The sequence below is a fragment of the Wyeomyia smithii genome, chromosome 3 (genome assembly GCF_029784165.1).
Source record: "Wyeomyia smithii strain HCP4-BCI-WySm-NY-G18 chromosome 3, ASM2978416v1, whole genome shotgun sequence".
NCBI lineage: Eukaryota > Metazoa > Arthropoda > Insecta > Diptera > Culicidae > Wyeomyia > Wyeomyia smithii.
This window is the reverse complement of record NC_073696.1, coordinates 250,630,826-250,649,742: the sequence shown is the minus strand read 5'-3', so window position 1 is coordinate 250,649,742 and position 18,917 is coordinate 250,630,826. Positions and strand designations below refer to the sequence as shown.

Genomic DNA, 18,917 nt, shown 5'->3' with positions numbered 1-18,917 from the left:
CAACAACCCTACCCGCACCGGAAAAACATGTTGACGAGACACCACGGCTCGCGTTGGATTGGTAAGGTAAGTAACTATCGAATGATTCATCACTGAATAAGTTATCAAATTACAGCCCTTACATTTTTTTTAGTATTTTTTGCAGTTTTTTACAAAACATATTATTAAAACATCGCCAACCCGAGCATCTGTCCACCAGGATGGTGCGGCTCAAAACAGCGTCTGATCTCCATGTTAGGAGCGGCTGATCAACGTCCTGGTGTCAGCGTGGGACTCTAATCAGAGCTGACACGATGACTCTCCGGCGAGACAGGGGGTTGGGGAAGGCCCAACAAGCCGCCCCGGAAAACACCAAATGTTGCAAATATCGAAGAAGTTAATACGGATCGGAACATTCGGCACAGACCTAGGCGACGAAATAAGGACTACGATTGGAAACTCGGTACATGGAACTGCAGATCGTTAGGCTTTCACGGCTGCGACAGGATCATATATGATGAACTAAATCCACGCAACTTCGAAATCGTAGCACTGCAGGAACTTTGCTGGTCGGGACAGAAGGTATGGAAAAGCGGACATCGAGAGGCTACCTTTTATCAGAGCTGTGGCATTACCAACGAGCTTGGAACGGGCTTTATAGTGCTGGGTAGGATACGCCAACGCGTGATCGGGTGGCAGCCGATCAGTGCGAGGATGTGTAAGTTGAGAATTAAGGGCCGGTTCTTCAACTACAGCATCATCAACGTGCACTGCCCACACGAAGGAAGAGCCGACGATGAGAAAGAAGCGTTTTATGCGCAGCTGGAGCAGGTGTATGATAGCTGTCCACAACGGGACGTTAAGATCGTCATCGGTGATATGAACGCTCAGATAGGACGGGAGGCAATGTACAGACCGGTGATAGGGCCGAATAGCCTGCACGCCGCATCAAATGATAACGGCAAACGATGTGTGCACTTTGCAGCCTCCCGCGGTATGGTAGTCAGAAGTACCTTCATCCCCCGCAAAGACATCCACAAAGCCACCTGGAGATCACCTGACTTACAAGTGGAGAACCAAATCGACCACGTTCTAATCGATTGTAAACTCTTCTCTGACGTCATCAACGTTCGCACCTACCGCAGTGCGAATATTGATTCGGACCATTACCTTGTTGCAGTATGCATGCGCTCAAAACTTTCGACGGTGCGAAACACGCGTCAAAGTCGCCCACCGCGACCAAACATCGGGCAACTACGGGACGCCGAGGTTGCACGGGAGTACGCGCAGCAGCTGGAAGCAGCATTACCAACGGAAGAGCAGCTTGGCGCAGCTACTCTTGAAGATGGCTGGAGGGACATTCGATCAGCCATAGGTATTACTGCTGTAGCGGCGCTTGGTACTATGGCTCCGAACAAGAGAAACGACTGGTTTGACGACGAGTGCAAGCAGTTAGTGGAAGAGAAGAATGCAGCACGAGCGAGAATGCTGCAACACCAAACGAGGGCGAACGTGAAGCGCTACCGACGCGCACGGAACCGGCAAAACACGGTCTTACGGAAGAAGAAGCGCCAGGAGGAAGATCGAGATCGCGATGCGATGGAGGCACTGTACCGTGCGAATGACACACGAAAGTTCTACGAGAAGCTGAACTGTTCCCGCAAAGGCTATGTGCCACAAGCCGACATGTGCAGGGACCTGGGCGGCAACCTTCTCACGAACATGTGTGAGGTGATTGACAGGTGGAAGCAGTACTACGATGAGCACCTTAATGGCGATGTAGCAGAGGACGACGACGGAGTGGTAGTAGATCTCGGTGTACGCGCAGATGACGGCAGAATCCCAGCCCCTGACCTCCAGGAGGTTAGAGAGGAGATCGGCCGGCTGAAAAACAATAAAGCCGCTGGAGCTGACCAACTCCCCAGCGAGCTGTTAAAACACGGTGGTGAATCACTGGCTAAGGCGCTACACTGGGTTATTGCCAAGATTTGGGAGGAGGAGGTAATACCGGAGGAGTGGATGGAGGGCACAGTGTGCCCCATCTACAAAAAAGGCGACAAGTTGGATTGCTGCAACTACCGCGCAATCACGTTGCTGAACGCCGCCTACAAGGTACTCTCTCAAATTTTGTGCCGTCGACTATCACCGTTTGCAAGGGAATTCGTGGGGCAATACCAAGCGGGATTTATGAGTGCCCGCGCCACCACGGACCAAATATTCGCGGCACGGCAGGTCCTACAGAAGTGCCGTGAGTATAACGTGCCCACACATCACTTGTTCATCGATTTTAAATCGGCATACGACACAATCGTTCGAGACCAGCTATGGCAGATTATGCACGATTACGGCTTTCCGGATAAACTGACACGGTTGGTCAAGTAGACGATGGATCGGGTGATGTGCGTAGTTCGAGTTTCGGGGACACTCTCGAGTCCCTTCGAATCTCGAAGAGGGTTACGGCAAGGTGATGGATTATCGTGCTTGCTATTCAACATCGCTTTGGAAGGTGTGATACGTAGGGCTGGTATCGACACGAGTGGCACGATTTTTAGAAGGTCTGTTCAGCTCTTTGGCTTCGCCGATGACATTGATATTGTAGCACGAACCCTTGAAAAGATGACGGAGACGTACATCAGACTGAAGGCTGAAGCCGGACGAATTGGACTGGCCATAAACGCATCGAAGACCAAGTACATGAGAGGAAAAGGTTCCAGAGAAGACAGTGTCAACCTCCCGCCACGAATTCATATTAGCGGTGATGAAATCGAGGTGGTAGACGAGTTTGTGTACCTGGGCTCACTGGTGACTGCTGATAACGACACCAGCAGAGAAATTCGTCGACGCCTTATGGCAGGAAATCGTGCCTACTTTGGACTCCGGAGGACACTCCGCTCGGATAAAATCCGCCGCCGCACGAAGTTAACCATCTACAAAACACTTATCAGACCGGTAGTCCTCTACGGCCACGAAACCTGGACCATGCTCGTGGAGGACCAACGCGCCCTTGGGGTTTTCGAACGAAAGGTGTTACGTACCATCTGTGGTGGAGTGCAGATGGAAGATGGATTATGGCGGAGGCGGATGAACCACGAGTTGCATCAGCTGCTTGGAGAACCACTCATCGTTCAAACGGCGAAAATCGGGAGACTACGGTGGGCTGGGCATGTCGTTAGGATGTCGGACGACAACCCGGTGAAAATGGTTCTTGATAACAACCCGACTGGAACAAGGCGACGGGGCGCGCAGCGAGCAAGGTGGCTCGATCAAGTGGAAGACGACCTGCGGGGCCTCCGCAGACGACATGGCTGGCGAGCTGCAGCCATGGACCGAGTTGAATGGAGACGACTTCTTCGAACAGCAAGGGACACTTCGGCCTGGAGCTGACTGGTAAGTATTATTAAAACAGAAAGTGTGATTTTGGAGAAAATCGATACCTTACGGTTTTTTTAACATGAGCAGTAGTTTGCTTCAAACACGCCGAAGCAGAATCTCGAATAACATTGCCAGGTAGAAACTGGAATAGAATATCGAATAAGAAAACGAATAAATCGGTATATATCTAAACAAACATAAAGCAGACTTGCAGATGAAACGACCCAAAAATTCAAAAGACAAAATCATAAAAGCATAACTACCAAAATCGAAAAACCTAGTTTGAAAAACACGAACGGTAAAATCTCGAAACCGCATTTATAAGCCTCGAAAAAAACGTGCGTTGAGAATTTCACGTAAAAAATCTGTAAAAACGGTTGACGATGTCTGCTATATTATTTTGAAATGACTAAAGAGTAGAATAATTTCCAAGCATTAGGATGCATTCAGCAGTTACTATAGTATAAAAGAAGATGAATGTTTAAAACAAAATAGAATAAAGATGCGATTCGCAGTGCCGGGGTTCCCATTCTCCAATCCCCAGGCAGATATTCAACTTGCTTGCAAAACCGTTATCATATATTTCTCAACTCAGTGGCGCTTGCGTTGATTGTGTTCAAGTTCTCAAGTGGATGAAAAAAAAAACCAAACCACGTAAGAGCGGACTCATCAAAATCGTTAACGTTGATATCCATGGCGAGCAAAAAAAAAAAGAGTTTAATTTCGGTGGCCGTTCATTAACCTAAGCGGGCTTGTAGAAGCCACGATGCACGCAACAGAACGACCTCGATAGAGACTATTTGTTGTCGCTGCATGTTCTGCCATTGTACAACAGCAGTAAACATGCCGCGTGAGTTGAAATAAAGTGTATAAATATTTAGAGATGGTATATACCATAACGTGCTTGCGTACAACGGGCGCGCACACACATACACTACACATTACTTGTGTACGAGGTTTAAAGTTAGTGATGTAAAAGGAGCGTATTATACAAATACGGTGACGGACGCGGTTCTCAGGCTAGATTTAGAACAGACAATAGAAATAATAAAAGGCCGCTAGCCAAAAAAGCACTTCACCATAAGTGGAAAATCAGGTTGTTCTTCAAACATCTTCGACTACAGTAATTGCAGCAAACAACCGGCAGAGGTCGCATCGCAAACTATCAACAACCGCGAATAGACAGACAGCTACTGTTACTAGTTTGCATTGTGTAGCCCCATCTTGATTCAATTTACTAAGAAGATACTAATACACTACCTTCGACCGTGTCGACAGTTATTAGAAAAAAAGCGCTTCGCTTCGCTTAATAATTATAATTACATTTACATTTCATTAGACTGCTCGCTCCGCGACCCGGCAACGGGACTGGATGACGAGAACCAAGAAACCGGCAGGCGACTAGCGATAGAGGACGACGCCAACGACGACGGGGGCTAATTTCTCCATGCCCTGAATATAAACGTTAATGTCGCATTTTCATCGCGTCTTTGGCCGATACAGCAGAGGGTCGCCGGGGACTGAGTTAGAACATCGTTTAGAGTGGTGAACCTAAACGATTGAGCCCCGAGCCTGTTGGTTGGTCGGTTGGTGGCTAACGGTACAAGTGCCGTCGTCATTCAGGTGCAATTTCCGATTTAAATTAACACCCGGACTGCAGGTGAGACGTAAACTGATTTTTTGCTGTTGGTCAGATGGGATGTTGCCAAATGATGGTTACAGAACTTTGGGATCAATTATACCTTCATCCATGTAATATTCTGTGTTTCTATCAAACTGTTTTAATTACAATTTTGAATTTACCATTACACTCCGATTAAAATGTGAAATGGATACAAACATTCCGACGAGCAGGGTAGTAACAGATCAAGTTCGAGTTAGATGCCAATTCCATCAAAGTCAATAGAATATCTAAATAAGTTACGATGTTCCGCTCCGGACGTTTCCTAATACACGATACAATGTCAATGTAATTTGTATCTGTTCCACATCCGAACACATAGCTGAGCACGTGTGGAGCGCTTTTAGACCCGGTTCTCTGACTTTTCGCGTTGCTATCACACGCTTCAGGGGCTGCAAGGCCCTGCGATCAGGGTTGCCAATACGATTTTCGAATAATCTGGAACAATGCTGAAGCATTGAAAAATTGGATCCCTAATGTACTATCACTTCAATGAATTTACTGTAAACGTTCTTCAATTTTAAAGTCAATTTTTACTTACAGTGATTGAAATACTACAGAGGTGATAAGGCAATCAAAATCACATAAAATTTGTCAGATCACATAATGTCATTAATTTGGCTGAGTTTGTGCGAAAAGGAAATAGAAAGGATTCTCTTTTATTAAACTGAAAACATTCTGAAAAATTTTAGAAGATGCATCAGTTAACAAATTTTACATTCTAAAACATTTTTGAAATAGATAAAAACCATGGGAACTTTGGCATCTCTGCCTGCGATTGTGTCAATGTATTTTTTAATGTACTTTGGCATAACGCGATGCATCATTCAGCAATTACTTTGATGATTAACCGATTTTCATACTAGACCCTCGCTGGGAATGATTTATTGTGGGGTCTACCAGATTCAAAGGGGCCACATTATGCACAACTCATCAAATAGAATGGGTTATTAAATAAGTTAAATATAATTCGCTATTCGATTTCACTGTTCTTGACGAAAAGATGTTGTAAATTGTCAAACTGTCAAAACAGAAGTAAATAGGTTTTTTTTAAAGAAAATTGTAACTTGATATCTACCCATTGAATCAGAACGCCTTCATAGAGATGTTTAACATATTTTAATAATTTTAAGGAAAAAGGTTACTTTCAAAATTGTTACTTTAACTATTAAATCATGCTAATTTATTACAATTTTGAAATTTTTCAAAATTGTCAAAAGAATTAAATTAGGATGTCAAACGCGAGAAAATTGTACTAATATTTCTAAAAAACATCCATTTTTCGCTCTAGTTTTGTTTTTTCTTCGTTCGAGTCTTCCAGAGCGTGACGAATTCGCCAGCATTTGAATACACCAGCTTTAACAGTCAATCTGCATTAATTAGTAAACAGCGATGTAAAAAACGCCAGTATACAAGAAATTACGTTAAATTTGCGGTAATTATATGAAGAGCGTGAATCAGCGACAACTCGAGCCACTAACACTGCAGTTATTATTTTTGAAAAGTCCTTAATCTTTACTAAAGGATAGCATATTTTACTGTACATTTTCCTTCAAGTATCTAAGCTGGGGAGGGCACTCTGCTTGATTACATTCAGCCTTTGATGAGCAGCAGGCTAACGGTAGTGAAAATAGCAAAATTACCGTACAAATTTTATTCATGCATTAAAGGAGACGGAACCTTTTTTTTTTTTCAATACCACCGCGTCTCAATGGGGTTGTAAAACAGAAAGCTTTTTTCTCAAGAAACATCACGTCGCCGAAACGTAAACTATGGTTCCATGTCGGATGAATGAGAACTCGTGTTTGCAAGGTCCCACTCTTGTACTTGTTCAGTGCTGTATTCTGCATATTGCATTTTGCTTCCAGCGTGTAAATGTTTTGAGTTTGGATGTCGAGCAAAGGTTACCAGCGGATGTTTTTTTTTCTCACGAGTATCTGACCCTGGCTAGCAATGTTCCTAATGTTTATCTTTAATCGAGTTTTTCGACACCTGGGAATAGTCGAAAATTGGACTCTCAGCTGAACTGATATAGTGATGTTCAAAAATCAATGCATTGTAAAGCAGTCCTGCAAGTCCTGAGTTTACCAACTAGATATTTAAAAGTATGATTAATTCACTCATGAAAGTGGATGATAAATTTGCATTCGGTATTGGTACTACTATGTGACAAGCATCGTATATCGGGGTATATCCGCATCACGCTTTTCTAACTGGGGCGCCGCTCTGAACTTTCCAACATAGGCAAACACAATCAGCGCACGAACACTCCTAATCGATTGGAAGAATCGTAAAGTAACATCTTCTGACATTCATCCGCCATTGTACGTGCAGTAAAACGCACGACATTGAAATACATTAATCCGTTTCGGGCTGTAATAACGTGACGCTTCCCACGTGAAAACGTCTCATTCTATCCGGGGAAGAATAACGATAGTCGATTAGCACTTGCATTGAAATTACTATCCATTGTAAAAGATTTTTCAAGTTTCGCTTTGGTTACACACCAGGTACAGATGCTACTTGCGTGTAACAGCAGGGAGTTCATTGAAACGTTCACCTCTAAAAATCCGACAAGCCTGCTTCACTGTTCGTTCTCACCTTATTACACCATTATCAATCTCGGTACACTGCGCTCCGTCGCCACTACTACTGCTGCTGCTACTTTAAATCTAATTGCTTCCTTTTCCCCCTTTCGCGAGAAAAGAACTGTATATTCAAATACAATGCAAAGCCATTAGAGCATATGCTTTTTTCAGAGTTTCACTTGTTTTTCGCACAATTATTTGAACTTGTTTTTTTTTTGTCTGCTGCACAACTGGCTGGCTTGTTTCTAGGCTGGAGGTGCAAAAATTCCTCGCCATCGATGTGAAGACAGGAACGTCAACGTCAGAATTTTTCTTTCACCGTCGTCAGCTAGTCAGGAGAGCTCCCGAGAGCACAAACGGAAGAGCATGAGTATGTGAGTCGAGCAAAAAGAAACAAAAAGAAGAAAAACACTCCGTCTACTACGATTCATTGATTTGGATTCTGGTTATTTACCTAAAATGCCACACCATTATCCACACACAAACATAAGCACCATTCTCCGAAGAGATACTATATCTGCTTAACTGGTCGACGGAAAACTGGAATTTATTTGGCAGAGGTTCTGTCGTTTTCAGTCTGGTCCGGTTCTTGGTTGTATGTTTATGCAATGGAAACGATCATCGTACGGAGCTTGTATGCTCTGCTCGCACTTTGCTCTTGACTCTTGCTGGCTGCCTGGTCGCGTACCTTCCTTCCAACCGTGCCTGCACTGAGGAGACGAGCTACCGACATGCCTCGCGCGCGCCTGGAACCGTTTTTTCTGCTTTGGTCGTGTTTTATTATTTCCAATTCTTTTGTCACTTGTTCTCGCTACATCGTTGCCGTGGTGCACACAGTCGCACTATTTTCTCTACGCTTGATCATTTCACTACTGGTGTGGTTTGCCTTTTTTTGTTTTACTCAACCTTTTTCACGTTATATACCCTGCAGTTTCGTTGTCCTCTCGCGTTGACTCCTAATTGAGTCCACTACATCGTCCGTACAGAGAATCAATCCATTTGATGGCTACTTTCCAAATAAAGCAAAACTGGTTAGCGGTGAAAACGGCTCTTCTTGCGAGCGAGCCAATGAACGACTACGACCTGACCGACATCAGCAACGTGAAGAAATAGTTTGAGAACCGTGCAGCACAGGCTCGTTTTTTTCCAGAATGAGTATTGCAGTGCTGCCAGAAGAGTAGCATATTTTGAACATAGATTTTTCCAAATATGTAACAATACATACGTGATTAGGATTAAATGGACGAGATAAGAGCTGTATAAATTAGTATCAGTTAAAAACCAGTTCGAATAGCAGCACTGCTTCTTTCCTGACTGGAGAATGTGAGGTGAATCAAGAGTATCAGTGCGTAAATGAACGTATCATATTCTGGCTGCTGCTATGCGTTCGTCGTGTTGTTATTGTTGTTTTCTTCTTTCACCTCTGCTCGGAGCGGCTCTGGTGTTCGTGAGCGGAACATCGAATAGGCGAACAAACTATCACCACCGTACAACCTGTCAGCGCGAAGAAAAAGAACTAACACTAGAAACAATTGCGTATAGAGGCACAATTCAGTCAGGAGTGAACGAAACAGAATGAAAACTTACACTGTGCTGAGAATGAAAAGAAAAATAAAACAATGCACACAGACACACACAGTCTTCCGGATTGGAGCATCGAATCGATTTTGACGTTTTCTGATTGCTTCTGATTAATTATTCTCCATTGATTTTTTCGCACTTGTCAGCCTAGTTAGGAATTGCTTCATGCAGCAAAATGCCGCTTGCATATTCGTAGGTTGCTCAAGCGACGTAATTCAAATGCGACCTCTGGAATCACCCTTGGATGAATTTCGATTGGTTCCACTAAATCACTGGAAAAAGTGCACTTTTTCCACTTATCCTCCGATTTGAGTTTCTGAACCGCGGCGAACCCGTCCGAACATGTTCGACACCTCCACCTTTATGACACAACGGTAACGGCTGCCAAACAGCGGAGACTCTGACTGCCAGCCTGGTTGGGTCATCTAGAACAGTTTCGCACACACTGCCGGGCGTCAGAACAGGACAGCAAAACGTCGTTGAGTTCGTGCCGAACCGAGCGAGAACGGAGCATGAATAGTCCTGAAAATGGCAGCAGAACTTATGTCTTTCACTGTTCTGGATAGGTTTTTGAATATGCCAGAGTCGGAGTGAGAGAGCGAGGAATTTGCGTGAGGTGTTGGGTATTTAATTTTCCAGTTAGATTAGATAGTTGGTGCCTATCTAACAATAAAATATCCTTGAGACTCTTTACGCCAAATAGCGAATCAACTCGACGTGACAGTCTCTGATACGAAAAAACTTTGCCGATATTCACTAATTAGTAGGGTAGAAGTACTAAATTTGGTCGTATTGGTAGTTTTTCCCCGTTTCGGTCGTTTTGGTAGTTTTTTTTTGGTGTGGTCCCCGTGGTTCTGTGGTTAGCGATGTCGGTCGGCTAGCTCTCTCACACGGTTGTGATATCGGGTTCGATTTCCGATCAGGTCGAGGATCTTTTCGAGCTGGAAATTTTCTCGACTCAGCACTGGGGCACGGTGTATCGTTGTAACTCTCCTACACATGCAAAATGTGCCAAAAACAATATCGATAACGAATTCTCTCAACTAATCTAGTTGATCGAGACCGCATAAGTCCCCCAGGCTTGCGTACTATATTGTTTTATTGGTAGTTTTTCGATAATTCTGAAAAAGTATAGTTTTTCACTCCAATTTTAATTAAATGTGTTTGGTCGGTGTGACGTCTTCGCTAAATTGTAGGTAGTAGATTGCAGTTAAAAAAAATCCACAATAAAAATGAAAAAAATCGTAAAAGGCTCATTTAAATTTTTCATCAACTACAAAAGATTATCTGAATATTGAAGGTTGTTCGATCATGGAAGAAAATTTTCTGAAAAAAAGAAGAACAAAAATAAAATCAGAACGGTATGTTTGATTGGTTTAATGTTTTATGCAATGTTGTAGGCAGTATCATTGTCTTTCCACAAAAAATATACACATAAAATTCATAGAAAAAAAAAAAACACAAAAGTACCTACAATTATTAGTTAAAAATTTTAGAACCCTTGTTTTGGCTGAACATTGATATTCACTAATTTTTCTTTGAGCTATTGACAGAATCTACACACTTTTACATTACGCTTTTATTTCACTTCACTTTTTAATTCTTTCACTTTTCACTTATCACTTGCAAATACGCATTTCAGCGCTGATTTAGCGTCTTCTTCAGTGCTTAGATGCATTGAAAAAGGCGCTACGTCAGCGCTGAAATGCGTATTTGCAAGTGTCTCCAACTTGTCTCAAACTCCAAGTTTGAATTCTCGAAATTTATCGAGGATTTGTCGCAAGGTAAACATTTGATCCGTCGTGGAGCGTCCCCCTCGAAAACCGCATTGGTACCCGCCAACAAAGGTCTCCTGCAACGGCCTCAGTCTGTGGAACAGGATGCTACAGTCCAGGCGATAACCTTTTTGTAGATCGGAAATATGAGACCCTCCAACCAGTCCGAGGGCAATTCTTCGTCAGACCACACTCTCAGTATGATCCGAAGGATGGCACGATACAGCTGTTCGCTCCCGACTTTGAAGAGTTCGGTGGGAATGCCGTCCTTCCCGGCTGCCTTGCAGTTTCTCAGCTCTTTCACTGCTTTCTTCACCTCGTCCATGGATGGTGGATCTACAGCTTGACCATCATTTTCAATAGTCATCCTGCTCCTTTCGACTCCACTGTTTCCCTCACCGTTCAACAGCACACTGAAGTGTTCCTTCCAACGCCTTGCCACCTCTGTTTTATCGGTTATCAGGTTCCCCTCCCTATCATTGCACATGACAGGGGCTGACACGTCTCGATTCCTGATTCCGTTGACCTTCTTGTAGAAGCTCCTCGCATCGTGCCTGGAGAAGCAACCTTCCGCTCCGCAAGAATACGCTCCCAATGCTGTCGTTTCTTCCGGCGATGGAGTCTCTTTTCAGCGGCTCTAGCATCTCCATATCTACCCACGCTCTAACGAGTCACAGCTGTGGCCAACATGTGACCCCTGGCACCACTCATTGGACGCAGCTGCCGCAGTTGTACCCAACACTGCTCGTCAGGTCTTGTAAAACGTTCGGACCCACTTTTTTGTGTGGAACTTCTCCTCATATTCTCCTCCGATTTCACTTTATTAGGATGTTTCCGAAGTGACTGCTTTATGATGTCCCAGTACTTCTCAATTGGCAGTTCAGATGCGTTCGGAGGATTGAGATGCTTTGGTACGAAATTGACTTCCTTAGTCTCGTACCACTCCAGAAGATCTTTCGACTCACGAGGCTAAATCCGGCCAGAAGTTGAAGGACCAATCTCAAGTAACAAAATAGGTTATATCAGAGTTTTTAAGTGTTAGATAGAACCAAAACATAAAACCTTCAATGCCGACCACGCGGCTATAACGACCTATTAACAACAGCTATATACATGTGTCATGGGTAGTTGGCCCAGGTTTATTGCAGTCATCAAAACTTCATGTGCGCTCCATCAGAGGACCAGAAGTTTTCAACAGGCCGATTTGCTTGCCATAGAATGGCCTAGAAACTTAACTGAGATATATTCTCCAAATAAGGTGTAAAGCCACAAATTTTATCTTGGCTTCATTTCTCAATGACACCGTTATATTCCGATAATGTCGTGAAAACAGAAATGTCTGAGTTTTTTTCACAACATTGACACGGTACAATACAAATTAGAGTTTTTTTTCTATAATGATTAATTATTATTGTCATTCAAATCGTTCTCGTGCTTGTAAAAACACATGCCGTGAAATATTCATGGGGTGGTAATTACTGCGCGCCGGAGAAAATGAATATTCCATTAAAATTTTATTCCTCTGCACTAAGGTGTTGATTGGATAAATGCCATGATTTGTTATATTTTGTTGAATTTATAGCTTAATCCAGCATTTGAATTTCAAAAATACCCTGTGGTATCGGTAATATTGCAAAATAAAATGCTGATTTGGGATTGAGTTTCATAATTTTGCATTTTTCCCTTTCAAGACGACATGTTGTTTTCGGATAAACCCTCAACGCATCCAAAATTTTCCATCATAACTGATTTACTTAATTTGATCAGAACATACCATATCTTAAACCAAACAAGCCTATCATGGTAGTCATTTGCCTAGGTTACGATCACCACGATCAAGTTTTATTCCAGCCACAATTATAGTCTGCAGGTTTTAGTTTTATTTGGTCATCAAAAGGACTATCATACAGCTTCATGCATATCAAATGAAATCTTAATATAATCATAGACTTCAACGAAAGTTAACATAAAACGAAAACAAAACAATACTAAGTCTTTGAAGCATTCTGATTGTTACTTGGGATCAGGGTTGATATTTGTTGACACTCTTGAGTGAAAGTGAAAAAAAGCATCCATAAACGTTATTTTTTTACAATCCTTTCAGAGTTCTCCTTTCCCGCTTTTTGCATGGAAGTGAACTGTCAAAACACCTCATTATATTTCATGCGATGAAAGCAAGACAACCAAATCAGTTTATCAGTTAACGAAGATTGTCAAGGCATCGGTCAGTGTCAGTGAAAAAGTGTTTCGGTGAGGTTTATTTTGGTTGAGTGGACTGTTTGTTTTTCTTTTTCGCTTTGAAGTGAAGATCATTTGGTTGGATTTGTCGTCAAATTTTATTCCGTAACCGTGAACAATGCGCGCGATCTATTTCATCTGAGTATAACAGCACGTTACTAGGACGAAAATCTCGTGTATCTGAAAGAGTGCTGCGATCATTGGAAGTGAAAATTGAAAATGATTGGCTATAATTTTCGAAGAATTTTGCTGGTGAAAATGACTTTTAACAGCACTGCTTGGGATGTGACCTCAGGAGTGGAAGTAAACACTTTTGGAGGCATTCCTTCAAGTATAGCTGCCCATTGACCGTCCCGGTTGTCACGAATGGAGTGCTCCGCTTTCCACACGAGCAATTTGCTTGCCAAACCATGCACTTTTTTGGCAAGAATTGACACTTTCTACGTGGTCCCCGTGGCTCTGTGGTTAGCGATGTCGGTCGGCTAGGACCCGGTTGTGATATCGGGTTCGATTCCCGATCGAGTCGAGGATCTTTTCGAGCTGGAAATTTTCTCGACTCAGCACTGGGGCATGGTGTATCGTTGTACTTATCCTACACATACAAAATGTGCCAAAAACAATATCGATAACGAATTCTTTCAACTAATCTAGTTGATCGAGACCGCTATTATAGCCCCAAGACTAAGCGTGCGATATTGTTTTGACACTTTCTACTCTCTAAAGTCCCCAGGATCTTCGAATTTATGGTGAGCGGTAAAGTACTGGAGCCTCGGAAGTTGCCGGAAGTCTGCTTTTACATATGTCTCGTCATCCATAACGAAGTAATGTGGTTTCGTAACTTCTGGTTGTAGAGCTTCCGTGCACTTGTTTTCGCCCCCGTTCTGTTGTGCATAGCGATTCGGCGCCTTCTGAGCTTTGTACGTGTGTTACCCTACACGTTTTTTCGCATCTTAAATGAAGGTTTCACTCAAATGCAGTTTTTTAGCCACATCCTTAACTGAACTGTTCGGATTTCTCTTAAAAGCTTGAACTATGGTGCCCCTGTTTACATAGTTGACGTAAGAGCCAAAATGACCAAAGTGCACTTTTTTGTTGATTCACCTTCCTTTCCTTGAGATACATACATTACAAACAAAAAGAAAACTATTTTGTTTTGAAACTTTTGAGAAATATTGGAAAAACGTTTTGGCGTAACATACAAGGTGCAATTGTCTAAGTAAGTCGTTTAGTTCGACAAATATTCCATGGAAAGGGGAAAGGGGGATTGAATTCTTGTATTGAATAATAATATTTTTACAAACACTCAGCCTCAGGAAGGTCTAAAGTCGCCTATCATTTCCTCCTACTAGTGGATATTTGCATCAGATGAAAAAATTAAAACGTGTGTGTATATTACGGTGGGTAAACTTAATCGATTTGCCAGAACGTTTTTATGGTTCTATTTGGGACCCCAAACAATCCTGACACTACACTATCGATCAATTGATAGCTCTCTAGGAAGAAACATGTGAAAATGTTTTCCTATATTAATTTTCGTACAAATTTATGTACACGCGTATGTAATGCACCAATCAGAGGCACGAGTAATCCATATTCGGCAGGTTTAGCATTGTCTGGGGGCCTAAATTGAACAAAAAAAAAAGTTTATCGTGGCTCTGTGCTGTCAAGTTTGCATTGTACCACGTAACGATTACCCACCTTGAGCGTGAATGTAAGTCTTTGTGCATATGTTTGTGTGTGTATGTGTGTGTGTATGTGTGTGTGTTTGTATGTGTGTTTGTGCGTGTTTGACTAATTGAACTTGCCGATGGACAATAACTCATGTTCGACCGAAACACGATTGATAAAACTGATTCAACCGCGAGGCAGAGTAGGAAGTAGTCGAGTTTATACACCAAGCTATGCGAACAATCTGCGAGGAAAATGCATGTTTATTCGCATAAACTGGCGTAGCGGTTTTTCTGGATCAATTACCACTGGCAAACTCGTATAATCCTAGGGGCCTCTATGCAAACATCAATCTTCATAAAATTGACAGACTATTTTGTTGAAATTGTATTTCAATATAATAATTTAGGTTAAAATAACAAAAACGCGTTTTTCTCGCAATGATGGTGTTGGTTATTACGTCAACTATGTAAACAGGGGCAGTATGGTGATCCATTTTGGCCACTTTTTTCTTTCCAAACATTATACCGTTTTAAAACGTGAGCTATCGTAGATTGAGCTCAGCTTCCTGTTGATTGCACGATGAGTAAGATTAGGATTTTCAAGGCATGTGCACAACATTTCTTTACACCTCTTCTGTTCTTCCGACTCCATCTTCGCAACGATTGCACTACTGCCGTGATATGACATTATGATCAATCAATACGGCCCAAAAACGAACGGGTTACTTGTCACTTTTGTATTGAAATGGTGCATACGTCATTTTGTTTTCTTGATTTTATGCAACGTACGAAGAAGGAACAACTAAAAGAAAGACACCAAAAGATGGGTCTCCGAATAAGGAACAAATTGGCATAAAAACCCCATATTTGAAAAAAATGGCATTTACGTCACTTTGTTATCTCACGGCAGACTAGTAGCTGAGTGCGACTAACACAGTATCAACAATACACATTGAACAAATTTCACCCGAAGGTGCAATAGAAAACATCCAATGAGTAAAAGGTTACAGCAATTTGAAAATAATGCAATTTGATTCCGTACACTCTTTATCATTGTTGTTGCTATTATTATTATTATAGAATTGCGGTCCACCCACCTTCTTAATGCCAAAAAGAGTTAGGCTCTGTGGGTCTCATTTTGCTCAATTAACATTATTACTTATTTACACTGGTTGGATTAGTAGTGAAGATTCAGGAACCAGCGCACAATATTGTGCCATCAACTTTTCGCAGCTATAGTTCTACGAGAGAACGAATATAGGCACGGGGAACGATTTCGGTTCTACAACTACACTATCCTCAATGTGCACTGCCCTCACGAAGGAAGACCCGATGTAGAGAAGGAAGAGTTCTACTCACAGCTGGAGAAACTCTACGATAGCTGCTCGCGTAGAGACATCAAGATCGTCATCGGAGACATGAACGCGCAGATCGGTAGAGAAGAAATATACAAGCCGGTGATCGGCCCGCATAGCCTGCACACCGTGACGAACGACAACGGCCAGCGATGCGTCAACTTCGCAGCTTCCCGAGGACTGGCAGTCCGAAGTACCTGCTTTCCCCGTAAGGATATCCACAAAACCACCTGGAGATCACCTGACCAACGTACAGCAAATCAAATTGACCATGCTCTCATCGACGGCCAGTTCTTCTCAGACATTACGAACGTACGTACCTATCGCGGTGCGGATATTGGCTCGGATCACTCTCTAGTTGCGGTATCATTGCGCTCAAAACTGTCGACCGTGTACCACATTTAACATCGCCGAACCCCGCGGCTCAACATTAAGCAGCTCCGGAACTCCCAGGCTGCGGAGGAATACGCGCAACAGCTTGAAGCAGTGCTACCCACGGCGGAGGGGCTGGGCGCTTTGCCTCTCAAAGACGGCTGGTGCAGCATTCGCACAGCTATCGGGGAGACCACAACGGCGACACTAGGAGTGGAGCACCGAGTGGCAGAAACGACTGGTATGACGGGGAGTGCGAGGCAGCGGTGAATGAGAAGAACCGGACCTGGGCGATATAACTGGGCAGGTCAACGAGAGAGAACAAGGCCAATTACAAACGGGCACGGAACGACATGACCATGATTCTCAGACGAAAGAAGCGCCAGCAAGAGAATCGTGAACATGAGGAGCTGGAGCAGCTGTATCGTGCCAGTGAAACGCGGAAGTTCTATGAGAAGATAAACCAGTCCCGCAGAGGCTATGGATGGGAACCTTCTCACGGATGCCAACAAGGTGGTCGACAGATTGAAGGAGTACTGAATGGCCTCAACAGTAAACAGAAGCGGAGCAGGAACTGACCTTGGAGCACCAGTAGCGGATGACCGAGTTCAAGCCCCCGATAATTATGAAGTTCGTTGTGAGATCGGAAAACTGAAAGACAACAAAGCCGCAGGCAAAGACGGACTTCCGAGCGAGCTCTTGAAACATGGAAGAGAAGCGGATTTTCGGATTTTCTAATTGACGCGGTTTTTTTAGGGATTTTGTACGCGGATCTTCGTATCAATGCATTCTATTTTACGTGTCACCGCGTTAATTCAATTTTTTTTGATGAATCGCCTCAAGTCGCTTGTTTGTGCGTGGGCAAACTGTCATTGTAGTGACTTAGGGCAGTTTTAATTCCGATTGAAAATCCAATGGTAGAAAATTTCTGAAAATCACGTTCTGCTTAGAAAATGCAGCTCTTTCAGATGTTATAAAAAAACTGAAATATCGAGAATTTTTTCTTCAGATGATACCAGATCTGGACGTTTCATGCATTTTGGAGCCATCCGGGAACAGAAAAAAATCTCGAAAACCGAAACTTCATGCACCGCCCGCTGGGTTAATTTTTGGATTTTCAAAGGCCAAAATTCAATCACTTTGCGCCACCCCTTTTTAAGTCCAAATGAGCTGAAATTCTGCACAGGGTGTTTTTTCGGGTAGGTGAACATTTTGTATAGGGTTTCTCAAAATTCTCATTTTCAATGGCACCCTAGTGTATATATTTTAGTGCAGACTGTCTCAAAGTTCAATAATTGTATTAAATTTTAACAGTAAGCACGGAACCGCTGACATATCGCACGTAAAAACAACATCAACATCAGCAGATTTCGTGACATCTGTCAGTTCATCAGTCTATTGTAATTTTACTACTTCCAGCAACTTTCCCAAGTGAATGAAACGCACATTTTTGACGTAGGACTACGTCTAACCGCACTATATCGAGATACATTCTGCAGAAACTAAAGCCAAATTAGTAACGTTGGAATGAAAGATTTCAAACGGTGATACTGATGTTACCACATGACGGATTACAATAATCAGTATGTCGTTGGATTGATAAAATGATGGACAATTTTGTGGTTCCTCAGTTATCATTATCATTCCATTGTTAAACAATGAAAATTTCATAAAAGTTTCAAGGTCGAATTTTCACGAACAATGTACCAATCACATGCGAGCACGCCTGGCACAGACTTCATGAGTAGACACCAACTGCCTGCTTTAATATCCTGTATAGAGCAGTAGCAAAAAAAATTGACAAAATCTCTCCGTCCCAAAAGGTCAAATAATGTTCGCTTCCATGGCCTAGACTGATTTGATGTCTTGGAGGTGAAGCTTTTCCGGAAAGTTCGTAATCACCTCCACTATCAGACAGTTTTACGTTCTGCTGTTAGAATGCTATTAAAACTGATGTCTTGGAGGAAAACATGCTGGCACAGGCAACAGTACTGCACCGAGCAATGTATGAATAGAGCGCTGGTCACTCCTTGTCTATCAGTGCAGTAGAACTCGAGATTCATTTGTGTGCAGCCAAGCCAAGAAGAGACTACATTGCCGCTAACGACGCACAGTGGGGCGTGTTGGGTTAACGCGTAGATATCGTTTTGCGAACAGGAACACAATCGAATTGCCGTTTGGTTTGTTTGTTTGAATTGTCTTTTTGTTTCGTATAGTAGCAAATATCAGAATTCAATATGATCATTCGGGTGCCGCAAAATACGCTGCGCCACCGGAGACAACAAAATTATGTACGTGTCGGTAGA

General features: G+C 42.9%; 1 protein-coding gene across 12 annotated transcripts in view; it reads right to left on the bottom strand.

Annotated features, from left to right (window-relative positions):
• LOC129727800 (putative transcription factor capicua) overlaps positions 1 to 18,917 on the bottom strand; it is a 109,450-nt gene that overhangs the window by 72,577 nt on the left and 17,956 nt on the right. Inside the window, exons 1-3 of one of the 12 annotated variants that reach the window (XM_055685986.1) lie at positions 9,208 to 9,585; positions 8,846 to 9,114; positions 8,075 to 8,786 (exon numbers count right to left, since the gene is read on the bottom strand). The exons of 7 other annotated variants lie outside the window; for them this stretch is intronic. The gene's annotated coding sequence lies outside the window, so the exon portion shown is untranslated. Of the gene's footprint in view, positions 1 to 7,633; positions 8,051 to 8,074; positions 8,787 to 8,845; positions 9,143 to 9,207; positions 9,586 to 18,917 lie in introns of those variants that run through there. 4 more of the 12 variants (XM_055685987.1, XM_055685988.1, XM_055685991.1 and 1 more) reach the window with 4 other exon arrangements.